The following is a 15,831-nucleotide window of genomic DNA, read 5'->3' on the forward strand; positions in this document are numbered from 1 at the left end:
ACATTTAAATAGAAGAATTTTGGCTCCTTTAAGCCTATGTTGGCGCCTCGAGCCTACCAAATAAATGAAATACAAAAAAAAAAAAAAAAAAATTTCAAACCAATATTTGCTCTGCCAGTCATCTTGCATTTCAGACAAGAAATCATCTCAGACATTCGACAAACCACGTTTAAGATCAGGAGCAGTGATCCTAAATTTGGTTTGTTGGATATCAACAGCCGAGGTCCAAAATGTAAACAACATTGCATATGCGACTTTTGAATTTTCACCGGGACGTGATTAATATAAATATCAGTGCATCGCAGGGGTGTTCATATTCATCATATTGATTCGGTGAACATATTCATGACTTGAATTCAATCATCCAATACCACATAAAAATGAGAACAGAGAGATGAGAAATATAATGAACATGTTTTAACCAAATCTAAATTTATTGACATTTCCACAATTCATACTTGAAAGTTTTTCCATGCCTGATATATGGCATGAATATAAAATTCGAGCACAAGCACAATGGATATCGAAATGGATACACTACGCCCAAAGAGTCGACATTGTTTTCCATTCTAAAACATCCTACACCGGGGTGAGAATAGGTTTCGAATCTCCAGATTGGAAGGATTGAATTCTACTCCTTTGTTCGACGAAATAACAAGCATAGTTTATAATAAAATGCTTGTAAAATGTAATGGTTTAAATCAAACGATGTTGAAAAAAACATCGAAGAAAATTTTGATGCACATAAAATAATAAATTCATTTTTTTTTTCTTGAAATCAATCGTAAACACTGAAATGTCAAAATCGTGGTAAAAATATACGAAAATTCGATTTCAATCCGTTTATGTGAAGAAAATACACAAATATTACATTAATGCACAACAATTCACTCTAATTCAGTTTAATACATTATTACACTCAATACGCGGAAATACACGAAAAATACATCGAAATATTATTCAATACGTCGGACTGAATCAAAAATACATAAGTGCATCGCCCCTCGGAGTTTAAGCCGTTTGGCAGCGCAGTATCATTACTTGACACTACTAAACGCGCTGCTATAACAGTAGCGCGACTGACAGGTGACCAAATTTGGTAGCGCGATAAGAGCGCTGCTATTTGATGAACTGTCAACTGTCAAACGTCACCGGTACGGAATACAGCAACCAAATTGAGAGCCGAAAATAGTGACCGATACAGAAACGAGTGACGAAACTAAAATGAAAGCGCTGCGCGGGTGATTAAAATGCTCGCGACCGATAATGATGCTCTTAACGCACTGTGACCGGAAGCAATAGCATCGCGAAACAAAACGGTGTACCAAAAGGGGATTCGTTCCAAATTCCTTTCCTTATTTCCATTCAACTTTTTCTTGTTAGTGAGTACAACGGTGCGCCCTTCTATCATCCACTTTGCGCCCCAAGATCGCGCATTACTAAATTAATACCATACCTATGTTGTTAATACTTTGTCGAAGGTAAATGTCAAAATATAAAAACGTTTCGCAACGACGCCGCGTGCTTTTTTAGAAGTCTCCGATTGTCCCGTATTTTCCCGTGTTTTATTCCTCCGAACGACGTGATTCCGCTTCGTAACCTGCCTCTGGTCTCACAGGTTTTGTGCCCAGGTAGAAGTTCCGAGGAAAAGTGTTTTTTCAATCGTTTTTTCCGGTGCAAAGTTTGTGCGTGATTCGGCTCGTTTTTTTCGTTCGGCGGGTGCTTCCGCGGTGCATTAGTGTGCGTGTGCTTTGCCGGGTCGAAAAAATTGTGTATAACGGGCTGGAAGCGTTGAGCAAATTCTCCAAACTGACTCCAAACCAAAACTACCAGTCATGGAAGTTCAGAATGGAGATGCTCTTGACCCGTGAAGAGCTTTGGTACGTGATTGAAGAACCAATGCCGCAGCCCGTGACGTCTAGGTGGTCAAAGGATGACAAAAAGGCGAGGGCTACCATGGGGCTATGTATAGAAGAAAGCCAATATAGCCTCGTGAAGGGTGCGATAAACGCTCAAGATTTCTGGACGGGACTTCGGGATTATCACGAGAAAGTGACCGTCACCTCTCGTGTAAGTTTACTGCGAAAGTTGTGCAACCTAAATCTAGAAGAAGGGGGTGACATGGAGGCCCACTTGCTCGAGATTGAAGAACTTTTTTGTCGACTGGAGAATGCTGACATGAAGTTGGAGCAACCACTGAAAATTGCGATGATGCTTCGCAGTTTACCTGAGTCGTATAGTGGACTTGTAACAGCGTTAGAGAGTCGCTCTGACGAAGATTTGACATCCGAGCTCGTCAAATCGAAGCTTCTTGACGAACACGAAAGGCGAAAAGAGCGGGGTGGTGGTTCGTCGCAAGTGCGCGTGATGAAAAGTGACGTGAAAGACTCGATCAGTGTTTCGGAAAAGGTGTGCTTCTATTGTAAGAAGAAAGGCCACCTGCGTCGCAACTGTCGGTTGCTGCAAGCGAAGAAAAACCCTAAAGAGCAAGAGAAGAGCCGCTATAGGGCGAAGCAAGTGAGCGCGGAGTGTACCAGTGCGATGTTGTTCATGATTGGGCAGAAACAAAAGTGCCATTGGGTTATTGATAGCGGTGCGACCGCGCACATGAGCAACGATCGAAAGTGTTTCAGCTCGTTTGACAAAAGTGTTACTCCGGACGTTTCGTTGGCGAACGGTACGACAGTAAAGGCTGCAGGATGCGGCAAAGTGGTAGTGTATGGTGTCGATGGCTGTGGGGGGAGAGTAGAAATCACACTTAGTGATGTGCTGTACGTGCCATCGTTGAGCAGCAGCTTGGTGTCTGTGCCGAAGCTTATCGGAAAAGGACTAACTGTGATTTTCGCGAAGAACAGTTGTGACATTGTAGACAATTCTGGTAAAGTGGTTGCCAAGGGTAATCTTCGCGGATGTGTGTATCACTTGGAAGTGTCAGAAGTTGTGCGAAGTGTAGCCAGCACTGGACACAATGAGCTGTGCCAGCATCAGTGGCACCGAAGATTTGGGCACCGGGACCCCACGGTAGTGCAAAAAATGTGTAAGCAGAATCTTGCTGATGGTGTTAAGGTGAAGGACTGTGGCATTCGTCTTACATGCGAAGTGTGCCTCGAGGGTAAGTTGCCACGAACGGCCATCCCTAAGGCAGCCGAAAGAAAGTCATCGAAGGTTCTCGATCTGGTGCACACTGACTTGTGTGGCCCGATGCGCACCACAACACCGGGCGGAAAACGTTTCCTCATGACGGTAATCGATGATTACAGCCGATATACCGTCGTGTATTTGCTGAGCAAGAAATCTGAGGCGGCAGATCGATTGATGGAATATGTCAGGTATGTAGAAAACCTTTTTGGCAGGAAGCCACGTATTGTGCGTTCCGATGGCGGCGGTGAATACGCCAATGAGCGTTTACAGAGGTTTTTCGCTGCTGAGGGGATAAAGGCTCAATTTACGACCGCGTACACACCCCAGCAGAACGGCGTTGCCGAGCGGCGCAACAGATACCTGCAGGAAATGGCCACCGCAATGCTTCTAGATGCGAAGTTGAATCATCAGTTTTGGGGTGAGGCAGTTCTGACAGCAGCCTACCTGCAGAACAGACTGCCATCCAAGTCGGTCGATGCTACTCCATTCGAAAATTGGCATGGAAGGAAGCCCAAGTTGGATCACTTGCGGGTGTACGGCAGCAGTGCGTGGGTTCACATCCCAGCGGTGAAACGAGGGAAATTCGAACGTAAAGCCAAGAAGTTGACTTTCATAGGGTATTCTGATCAGCATAAAGCCTATCGATTCGTCGATCTGGCGACACAGAAAGTCATCATAAGCCGAGACGCTCGGTTTCTTGAGTTAGGCGAGGCTGATGTACGAGCTGACGGAAAGCGATACTTGGTAGAAGAAGATGGTATTTCGCTGACACCTGCACGGAAGCTGGAGGATCGTGATGAGATTCCGGATGCTGACCCTGTACGAGGTGAAGAGTACGAAGAGTCGAACGACGAAGAATATGATGAGTGTGAAGAATTCCAAGTGGAAGAGCCTGAAATGGCCGAAGATCCCTTGACAATCAAACGTGAGCAAGTGTGTGACATTGACTATGACAGCCCCATGAGTGACGATGACGATTCAAATACAGTGAGTGAGATGCACGGAAAGCGTAAAAATCGCGGAACATTACCAGATCGATATTCTGAATTCGTGGTTGGTGCGGCTACGCAGATTGTGAAAGAACCTATGCCCTATAACGAAGCAGTAAGGTGTGCGGAACGTGAGTCCTGGAAGCAGGCGATGGATGACGAAATCCGGTCGCATAAGCGCAACCAGGCTTGTAAATGTCATCTGCATGTCATTTGACTAATTTGTTCATAACTTTCTTTAGAAGCCAAATTTATTCCATAATTTTAGATGTACTCATAACGCTTTAGTAGGGCTATACTTTTGTCCAAGGGTACATTGCTCTAAATATATCATCTGAGGCTGGAGAGTGAAAACTGTCCAAAATGTCACGTGTCATTTGACATAATGTCATTTGAATGACATTTTGCCTCCCACGCCTCAGATTACATATTTACATCAATGTCTTGTTAGACAAAGTTGTAGGCACATTTAAGAGCTATAAGTTTGTCATACATCATGAATTGATAGATACCTTCTGGAAAAAGTTCTGGGAAAATTATACAAACGAATGCAAATGACATTTTACAACACTGAGCGCAACGGTACCTGGGAACTTACGGATTTACCAGCAGGGCGAAAGGTTGTAGGCAGTCGATGGGTGTTTAAAGTAAAACAGAACGAAACTGGTTAGCTAACACGCTTCAAAGCTCGCGTGGTGGCTCAAGGCCATGTGCAGAAGTTTGGTGTCGACTACGACGAGATTTTCGCTCCTGTTACTCGACATTCGACATTGCGAACGCTATTGGTGATAGCTGGTAGAGATCGATTAGTATTGAAACACCTTGATATCAAAACCGCATACCTGTACGGAGATATCCAAGAGGAGGTGTATATGCGGCAGCCACCTGGCTACGTTGTGCGGGGACAAAAGAAGAAGGTGTGCCGTTTGCGGAGAAGCATTTACGGGCTTAAGCAGTCCACTCGCTGCTGGAACAAGAAATTGTCTGGTGTGTTGACTGCAATGGGTTTTACCGCAAGTTCCGCCGATCCCTGTTTGTTCGTTATGACCCGAAATGGACGGAAAGTGTATCTCCTAGTGTACGTTGACGATTTGTTAATTGGCTGTGCATTTGAGGAGGAGATAAAGCGAGTGTACCATGAACTGAAGAACCACTTTGAGGTGAAGTGGCTTGGAGATCCCAAGTATTTTTTGGGTTTGGAGATCCGCAGAGACGCAGATGGAGTATTCAGTCTGGGAGTACAGCAGTACATCCACAAGTTGATTCTGAGTCTGGGACTCGAGAACGCAAAGGTTGCCCGAACGCCAATGGACACAGGCTATATGAAGATTGAAGAGAAGGGCAAAGAGTTTGCTGATAATACCAAATACCGTAGCATTGTAGGAGCTCTGATGTACGTTGCAACCTGTGCTCGACCCGATATCGCAGCAAGCATTTCAATATTGGGTAGGAGCTTCGAGGCACCGAAGGAAAGCGACTGGACAGCGGCCAAAAGAGTGGTCAGATATCTTAAGGGGACAGCAGACTGGAGACTGCGACTAGGAGGTGAAACGGCTAACAATCTGGAGGTGTTTACAGATTCCGATTGGGCCGGTGACCCCAGAACCAGGAAGTCGATGACCGGATACATATTGTTTTTTGGAGGAGGAGCTGTGACCTGGACAAGCCGAAGGCAGGGATGTGTCAGCCTATCCTCAATGGAGGCCGAATACGTCGCCCTTGGCGAAGCATGCCAGGAGGTGGTGTGGACGCGACGTCTTCTCAAAGATCTGGGCGAAAAGCAAACCGAACCGACTCTGATAAACGAAGACAACCAGGGCTGTTTAAACTTCGTTCAGTCCGAAAGAACAAATAAGAGGTCGAAACACATCGAGACCAAACAGTGCTTCATCCGTGACTTGGTTGAACAAGGTGTAGTGCATCTAAAATACTGTCCCACTGAAGTGATGAAGGCGGATATTCTTACCAAGCCGCTTGATGCGGTGAAACATACCCGATTCGCTAAGCTAATTGGACTCGTGGCTGATTGAGGACGTTACGTTGAGGAGGAGTGTTAGTGAGTACAACGGTGCGCCCTTCTATCATCCACTTTGCGCCCCAAGATCGCGCATTACTAAATTAATACCATACCTATGTTGTTAATACTTTGTCGAAGGTAAATGTCAAAATATAAAAACGTTTCGCAACGACGCCGCGTGCTTTTTTAGAAGTCTCCGATTGTCCCGTATTTTCCCGTGTTTTATTCCTCCGAACGACGTGATTCCGCTTCGTAACCTGCCTCTGGTCTCACATTTCTCAGAATTTTTGTTTGTTCTTTATTTAAGTGAGTTTTTCTCAGAAGACGAAAGAAGTGGCCGAAAACTACATCGAAGATTTGAAACTATTCCTAATCGATCATAAGCTGCGAATTCCACTACAAGTGACATACGCCAACAGTAATTCCACAGACACCACAGTCTGTGGTAATTCGCTAATCAAAGTAGCTGGTTGCTCCGGAAGTGATACCAACAGGATACGATGATAAGTGTATCAGTAGGCGATCCTCAACAGTACCGACTGCGCCACGAAGCAAAGTGAAATATAAATCTACACCATGCACACCAATATATTCCGTGTATAGTAGAAAATCGAAAATTTGTTTTCAATAAAATGAAATATCTGCAGTTATCAGACGTCGCAACTCATTTCTGATTAGTGCGCATGATAGTACATCCATGTGTGCATAATGCGCATTACTAATGAAATATTTCAAATTGTCGCGACTCGCGTCGCAGCGCGAGTGCTCAATCGCGCGGTCCGGTTTGGTGGCGGCCCGACAATACCCAAGTATTATCATATGCGGAAAAACAAATCTTGATACCAATGCTGTAATTGAATTTGAAAGAAGAGGACTCACGAAGTCCTTAAGACTGGAGGAAGTGTAAAGAGCGTTTGCCTTGCATTCGACAGATTTTCCATGGGGTCCAATGCAAATTAAATTGCAAATTTTGTGCTAGCGTATCAAATCATCTCAACGAGGAACTAAACATGCTAAATAGCTTGTAACCCTATATTTATTCGAAGAATTTAAAAACAAATTAGAAATAATTTTTAACTTACATTCTCTGAAAAACGGCGCTAAGAAGATTGAATTTCCAGTGCTTATTAAATTCCTTGTCCGTCGGTTTAGGGAAGATATCTTCTTCTTCTTATTGGCATTACATCCCCACACTGGGACAGAGCCGCCTCGCAGCTTAGTGTTCATTAAGCACTTCCACAGTTATTAACTGCGAGGTTTCTAAGCCAGGTTACCATTTTTGCATTCGTATATCATGAAGCTAGCACGATGATACTTTTATGCCCAGGGAAGTCGCGACAATTTCCAATCCGAAAATTGCCTAGACCGGCACCGGGAATCGAACCCAGCCACCCTCAGCATGGTCTTGCTTTGTAGCCGCGCGTCTTACCGCACGGCTAAGGAGGGCCCCTTAGGGAAGATATATAATGGGTAATTTTCAACCCACCTCCTCCCTATGTCAACTTTTTGTATGAAATATCTGGAAACTTTGTATGGACCGTCACACGTCGGTCAACCACTCTGTCTGCTTCTCATTTAGTCACAACAAGTTTAGTCTCATTCCGCCACAACCCTCTGTCTTCTTCTCATTTAGTCTTGCCATCCCTTGAATCATTACGTTACCTTAGCCCATATGAATAAACTCTACTCAAATATCTGTGAAGATTCAAAGATATTTGCACCAGTACGCTGAGAGATTTGATTTAAGAGTATTTATTTACTCAGGTTTGTACTAATGACACACTGGGTGGTATTCGTACCATGGTACAAGTTGTACCACTAGTGTGCTATCTTGTACCATGCCGCCACTTTGATATTTCCTCTCGACGTTGTTGAGAGGGTGCTTTTGGTCCGGGACGACAATAAGAAGCATCAATTTCAGTTGTTGCATTTAGACAAACGGTTCCGCATTACTCGACAAGGTATACTCGGCGCGAGACTCGGCGATGTATCGTTCCGGAGCACTTCCGAAAAGATTAGGCATGGGACTCCGGTTCAATGGTCGTCGATGGGATATGACGGAGGGTTGATGGTCCGAGTTCGTGCGGCTGCTAATTAGCTGGAGATTTTCCAGGATCGTATAATAGCACTGGCAGAGGATGAACGTGCATCGGTAGTGAATATTCGGGATTTATATTGCATTCATACAGAGTAGCAGCAACATATATTGCCTAATACGGAGAAAGGTGAAAACGGATTATATAAATATATTCGCAAGGCTGATTAATTCTAAGAAACTTACTTGTGGGAATAGTAATACGCCGGTAGCTTTTGTGATGATAGCACCCGGTTTCGATGATAGTGGCAGCGATGATTCAGTTGTTAATTTCCCGCACCACATGGGTGAAGCCAAGGTTGTCGAAATATTAGACATATTTTTATGTTTCCCTGCGTGTTTTTATTTAAACTGAGGTCTCCGGAGCTTCCTACGGTTGAATACGGAATATTTCAGCTGCGATTAATGTTCCTTATCGGAAATTCAGAAGTTCCTGTTTTTGTTATTTATTTACACATTTTTCCCGTGATGCCAAATAGGTAAATATAAAAACCAGTGCCGCCAGAAAAATTATTATTTTTTAATCGGCACACTTCGGCACAGTTAACGGCACAGTGGGCACAATTAGCTATTCTGAAAGTGTGCCGAGTGGTTTACCCCTTGGACATATGCTTGAAAGGAATATACAAAAATATAAAGGGTTAGAAACAGATATTAAAGGATAGACGAAGAAAGTACATGCTTATTTGATAGGATATTCAAAAGGGTTTAGTTTGATAGGGTTTTTTGGTATTTTTTTCAAAAAAGCGGAAGTGTCGTGCCCCTTGAATATAATCAATATAGAACCACACATAAATTAAATAATTGCTAATTCGAGACCACACATAAAATTTATTTTGATATATATTTTATTTGTAGTTCGCGTTGAGAATGGTTATGTGTGCGCTGATATACATCATGAGTTAAATCTATGGATTTTTGCCAATAAATATGTGTGGATTTTTAGTAGTGTACAGTTCGGAACTATTTGTATCATCCCGGATAAAAAATATCATTAAAATATCATAAATTTTATTGTTACAACACCATTTAAAACATATTTTTACCATTGAATATAGTGGAATTTTGACAATAAAATCACATGAGAAATAATGGTTTTCCACGATAAAATGAATGGTAAATGGGACTTTTACAATTAATGTATCTTTACAATAAAAAAATCGAAAATTTTCCATACAAAATTCGGAGCAAAACAATTGATTTTACGGTTCTTCAATGGGATGATTTCGAGCGACAAAACAATAGAAAACATTGTGTTTTAAATGTTTTCAATTACTGTTTCTATTGTTTTACAATAGAAATACAACAGGATTTAGAATACATTATACTCCAATATTACAATAAAAACACAATACAAATAATTGTTTTACAAATTATTTTATTTTCCTTCCGTTGTTTAGCATATCTTTAGACGAATCCAGCGCACTACTTCCAAAGTTGAGTGGGTTGCCTGTATCTGGAGAAAAATCCAACATCGGTTTAAAAAGCGTACTAACTTTGTTCCGAATAGACAATATACAATAGACCTGTGAAAAATGTAAATTATAAAAGAATGTCAGTTTTATTAGAAAAAATACGTCGAGAAGAAAAGAAAAAATTACCTGCATCAGTTCTTATTATATCCCGTTGGTGAGATTGGCCAATGGTAGCCACTGAACGATCTTGAATCAGTGGCCAGCAAGAAGCAGTATTTTATTTACCATAAGCTTTATTTCTGTAAAGGAACAAGGATACATGTTACCAGGCATGTCATCAGGTAGTATGATGATGAAATTTTCATTTACTTTTTGTTCGGAATGAACCACTGCGTTCATTATGTACATTGAACTTTTGTAGTACAGTAGACGTTCGGTAACTGCAAGTCATTTAACTGCAATTCGATAGTTACAACAGTTTTGCAGTTATCGGATCGCTAAACTTCAAACTGGTGTCAAACTCAATGACAGCTGCATTGCGCTGCACATTTAGATGCGCTTTTATTGCATCTGACGTCGATTGACAACCGTTTGACGTCTAGAATGCGTTGCAGTTATCGAACTGCATTCGTTAACTAAAAAGTAAACATTTTGCAGTTATCGAACGGCTACTGTATAAGATTACGATTACCGGTGGTGAGTATAAACCGTTTTTCAGCGCAGTATCATTACTTGACACTTTACCGGTTGCTACTAAACGCGCTGCTAAAACAGTAGCGCAGCTGACAGGTGACCAAATAGACCAAATAACAGCTCTACTATTTGATGAACTATCAAACGTCGAACGTCACCGATACGGAATGCAGCCACCAAAATGATAACCGAAAATAGTGACCGATGCGAAAAAGAGTGACTAATCTAAAATGACAGTACAGTATGCTCTAACGCACTTCAACACTTCAGATACTTACCACGGTACAGAAGCCATAGTGATCTACCGCTCGCCCAGCAGTAGAAACTATAATGAAAAAGACACTTTCTGCTCCATACAGTTTCATTATTTTCATCTCTTCACTAATTATAAACAAAACTGTACACGCTCAAATGAATCCAGCCATTCTCCGAGTAAAATGATAAGCAAAAGTTTTTGTTCCCTTTCATTTTTTTAAATCAAATTTGTATTGCATAATATTTCTAGACCTGCAACAAGACCTGCAATATGAAAATATATACTTGAGAATCGGTATAACATTTTTATTTATTTAACAAACACAGCTATTGTAATTTTATTGTTTTCAATTCACCTGTCGTAAGACGAGTTTGAACAGTCCCATTGAATTCCACCACTTAATTGTATCCTGACAGATACGTATTTCGACCTCAACAGTAAGGCCGTCTTCAGTGTCTTGTACTTGACTCGACTTGAAGAAAATGATCGCAGCTTACACTATTTATACTATGCGTAGGTATAATAATTTATCTAGGTACTTATCTTACTACGGTGCTTATTTCTACTCGCTTGATGCGCTTAATGCTTAGGTATAAACTTGAAGAGCCAGGAGCTACCATTTCCTTGATCTTTATTCAACAACCGCGTTTGTACCTGTCGGTAGATTTCCAAGCTCTCAGCAACATCAAGTTTCCACGGAGAAGAGACATTTCTTAAAATTTTAATGTTTGATGTCGTAATTGAATGATTTTCCTGATATACATGTTCAGCTACCTTAGACCTAAACTCATAATTTAATCCCTTATCAGTTTCCCTCTTAGCCTTACTTACTTCTGCAATATGTTCTTTGAACCTTACATCTAACGATCTTTTGTTTGACCTACATATACTTTATCACACTGTGAACAATTAATTTGATAAACCCCGGCCTTATTTAACATTTCTACTCTATCCTTTGTGGAGCCCAACAGTGTCTTCAGTTGATTGCTTCTGCTGGAGAATACTAAATCGATGCCGAATTTCCTCAGTCGATGGCGTAGCTGGTGGGTGATGTGTCGATCATAGGGGACCGATACCCTCTTCAGCGGTTCATCGATCGGTGTTAGTGTTGTCAGTTCGTTTTTCCGTAGGTTCCTCTGCTTCCTGTTGATGATTGCTTGTATTGTTCTTTCCTTGTATCCATTGATCCTCGCTGTTTCCAAGATGTGTTGTAGCTCCTTCGTTTTTCCTTCTTCGCTCAGGGGAATCGTCTGCATCCTGTGGATCATGTGATGAAAAGCTGCCATTTTGTGCTGATACGAATGATTTGATGTGTATGGGATGACTCTCATGGTGTTGGTGGGCTTCCTGTAGATTTCGAAGTCTAATGTTGCATTTGTTCCTTGATAACCAGTAGATCCAAGAAAGGTAATTTACCTTCCTTTTCCTCCTCGTGGGTGAATTTGATGTCTTTATGCACGTTGTTTATCGCTTCCAAAATCCTGGGTAGATCTTTCCCGTTGATGATGCTGAAAATGTCGTCCACGTATCTCCACCACTTCTCGGTAGTACTCCTTGTTCCTCTAGGTTGTCCTTCAAATTCGCCATGAATAATTCGCACAAAACGGTGATAGCGGATTTCCCATAGGTGCACCCTTCGTTTGTTTGTAGAAGCTTCCACGGAATGTAAAGTAGTTCTCATTCATGCATAATCTTGCAAGCTTGAGATACATCTTTACCTTTCCTCGCCATGTTGTATCCGTCCGTTGTCCTAGTAGCCAATCCTCCAAAAGGTTCAGAGCATCCTTCACTGGAACGCTTGGGAACAATGCCGCTACGTCGAATGATACCATGATGTCCTCTTCTCCGATGTTTCCTGATTCCAATATCCTCTTGGTGAACTCCTGGGTGTTTACAACTGATCTGCTGGGGAACGGCTTCGGCATACTTTGGAACTCCTTGACTAACCACTTGGCCAAGTTTTGTGTAGGGGATCCCACTGATGAAACTATTTCTCGCATCTCTGTACCTGGCTTATGTATCTTTGGTAGTCCTTTGATCCTTGGTAAAACAGGGTTCGTCATTTTAACGCGGGCTTCTCCGATGATCGTCTTGCATTCCTTTATCGTTTTATCCGTAAGTCGGATTAGTCCGGGTAGTGGGTCCACTCTCAAATGCCTGTATGGTCCTCCGTTGATTTTTGTCGTCATCTGTTCATCGTAGTCCTCTTTGTCCATTATCACCACTGCGTTTCCTTTGTCCGCCTTCATGTAGTAAACTGGTTTCTCCTTTAACTCCTTTAAAATCCTCCTCTCGTCTTTGTTCGATGCCCCATGATGTCCTGCTTTGATGGCGTCTGCTACGATGTTTCTCACGCTATTCTGGTCCCGTTGATCAACATTTCGTGAAATCGCTGTCTCAGTATCCACGATTATCTGCTCTAGATCCGCTTTCTGGGTTGTCGCATACCCTAACCCCTTGTTGAGGTGTGCTAATTGTTCCTCCGTAAACTGCTGTGTCGAACGGTTAACAACGAATCCCTCGATCATTTGTACTGTGGGGTTAGTCGTTCTACCTTCCGTCGCTGATTTCCCTCGTAGAATGGTCAATTTCTTCTTGTGCAGTCTCCTCTTCCTGTCCGCTTCACACTCTTCGGCCCGCTGTACCTTCTTTAGGAATATGTCGAAAGAATCTTGGTTCTCCTTTGCCAGCTTGAGGTGCAGGTTGTAGCACTCTAAGTTCAACCTCTCTAGCTTGGCATAGTGTCCCTTGATTGACAACTTCAACAAATCCGATTCCGCCCTCTTACTGATAGATTTTGGGATGTGAGCTCCCATCTTAATCCTATGGCTGACAGGAGTCAGCCTCTCCTTTGGCACTTCTTAAGGAAGGCCACGTCCTTAAGAATACCTGCGATCCTCCTCTTCAAATCTATAAAAGTACTACGCTCGTTCCGCTTGGATGCCATTTTGATAAGAAAATTATTTTGAGCTTTTTAGTGGAATGTTTTCACCTGTCGTAAGACGAGTTTGAACAGTCCCATTGAATTCCACCACTTAATTGTATCCTGACAGATACGTATTTCGACCTCAACAGTAAGGCCGTCTTCAGTGTCTTGTACTTGACTCGACAAATCATTCGTATCAGCACAAAATGGCAGCTTTTCATCACATGATCCACAGGATGCAGACGATTCCCCTGAGCGAAGAAGGAAAAACGAAGGAGCTACAACACATCTTGGAAACAGCGAGGATCAATGGATACAAGGAAAGAACAATACAAGCAATCATCAACAGGAAGCAGAGGAACCTACGGAAAAACGAACTGACAACACTAACACCGATCGATGAACCGCTGAAGAGGGTATCGGTCCCCTATGATCGACACATCACCCACCAGCTACGCCATCGACTGAGGAAATTCGGCATCGATTTAGTATTCTCCAGCAGAAGCAATCAACTGAAGACACTGTTGGGCTCCACAAAGGATAGAGTAGAAATGTTAAATAAGGCCGGGGTTTATCAAATTAATTGTTCACAGTGTGATAAAGTATATGTAGGTCAAACAAAAGATCGTTAGATGTAAGGTTCAAAGAACATATTGCAGAAGTAAGTAAGGCTAAGAGGGAAACTGATAAGGGATTAAATTATGAGTTTAGGTCTAAGGTAGCTGAACATGTATATCAGGAAAATCATTCAATTACGACATCAAACATTAAAATTTTAAGAAATGTCTCTTCTCCGTGGAAACTTGATGTTGCTGAGAGCTTGGAAATCTACCGACAGGTACAAACGCGGTTGTTGAATAAAGATCAAGGAAATGGTAGCTCCTGGCTCTTCAAGTTTATACCTAAGCATTAAGCGCATCAAGCGAGTAGAAATAAGCACCGTAGTAAGATAAGTACCTAGATAAATTATTATACCTACGCATAGTATAAATAGTGTAAGCTGCGATCATTTTCTTCAAGTCGAGTCAAGTACAAGACACTGAAGACGGCCTTACTGTTGAGGTCGAAATACGTATCTGTCAGGATACAATTAAGTGGTGGAATTCAATGGGACTGTTCAAACTCGTCTTACGACAGGTGAAAACATTCCACTAAAAAGCTCAAAATAATTTTCTTATGTTTTCAATTGTTATTTCATCAATATAATAAATCCATGAAATATTCCAAAATATATTAATTCAATAGCATTAGACGGATTTCCAGATCATCCAAACCGAATACTTGAAAAATTTGTTTAGTTTCTGGATGAGCAATAAGCGAACAATAAAAATATAATAGAATATATCGGAAACATTTAAACATATTGTTATTTTAATGTACGTACAATAAAGATCTTTTACAACCGTGAACATTTTACAATAAGCATACAATAGTTTGTATTGTTTTCCACACAATCTATTGTATTTCAATAGGTTATGTCATACAGGTTACTGTAAATTTTTATCCGGGATACTTCAATCAGATTTTAATTACATTTTGTTTAGAATTTATTATAAGCATTTTAAAATGATCTTCCTATGCTGTGTTGTAGGATCTGTCAAAATAAACACCGTCGTGTGTCTTCTTCTTATTTTTACTTGGATTCGTCTATCTTCTTCTTCTTCTTCTTCTTATATATAAAAATGAAATGGTCTGTGTTCGTATCCGCATAACTCGAAAACGGCTGGATGGATTTTTTCATTTCTTCAGCAGAAACATTCGTCATAGTTTCCGACGGGTTTATATGATATTTCCTAATGCGAAAATTACGAGTAAAGTTGAGCAAATCATGAAAAACTAAAAATTAGATTCGTATGGAAATTTCTCACGGGAAGTTTACAGCGCATTTTTTCGCCTACTATGCAGGACAACGTCTGCCGGGTCGACTACACACAAAAAAAAATCGTTGGTAAAATTAACAGAAACGTTGGTAAAATTAAGAAAATTAGTTAGTGATTTTCAGTAGAAAGTATAAGACTGTTAAATTTACCAATGCAAAAAATGTCACTTCAGAAAGCACTTTGACAAGAGTCAACTTTTCAAAATGACATTTTCTTCTTAAAACTAAATGTATATTTTGCATTTGAATCAACTAGTGATTCTTTCAAAACAACAAGTGGTGAGCGCTTTCAATTTCAGAAAACAATGTTAAAATAGGTTAAAATGAAATGTTTCATTAATTCAAAGTTGATTATACCATTTTTATTTTATTATCTTATTTTATTCACTTTGGGGTTTTGGACAAACAAACAAATCACAA

The 15,831-nt window shown here is 41.2% G+C and overlaps 1 long non-coding RNA gene across 1 annotated transcript; it reads right to left on the bottom strand.

The window, feature by feature from the left end:
- Nucleotides 1-9,629: 9,629 nt before the first annotated feature.
- LOC134217188 (uncharacterized) lies at nt 9,630-10,723 on the bottom strand. The gene is made up of 3 exons (XR_009980938.1): nt 10,629-10,723; nt 9,844-9,956; nt 9,630-9,768 (listed from the first exon to the last, which is right to left on the bottom strand). It is a non-coding gene; the product is annotated as an uncharacterized LOC134217188 (long non-coding RNA).
- Between the last annotated feature and the right edge of the window lie 5,108 nt (nt 10,724-15,831).

This window comes from Armigeres subalbatus, chromosome 1 (assembly GCF_024139115.2).
Source record: "Armigeres subalbatus isolate Guangzhou_Male chromosome 1, GZ_Asu_2, whole genome shotgun sequence".
Classification (NCBI taxonomy): domain Eukaryota; kingdom Metazoa; phylum Arthropoda; class Insecta; order Diptera; family Culicidae; genus Armigeres; species Armigeres subalbatus.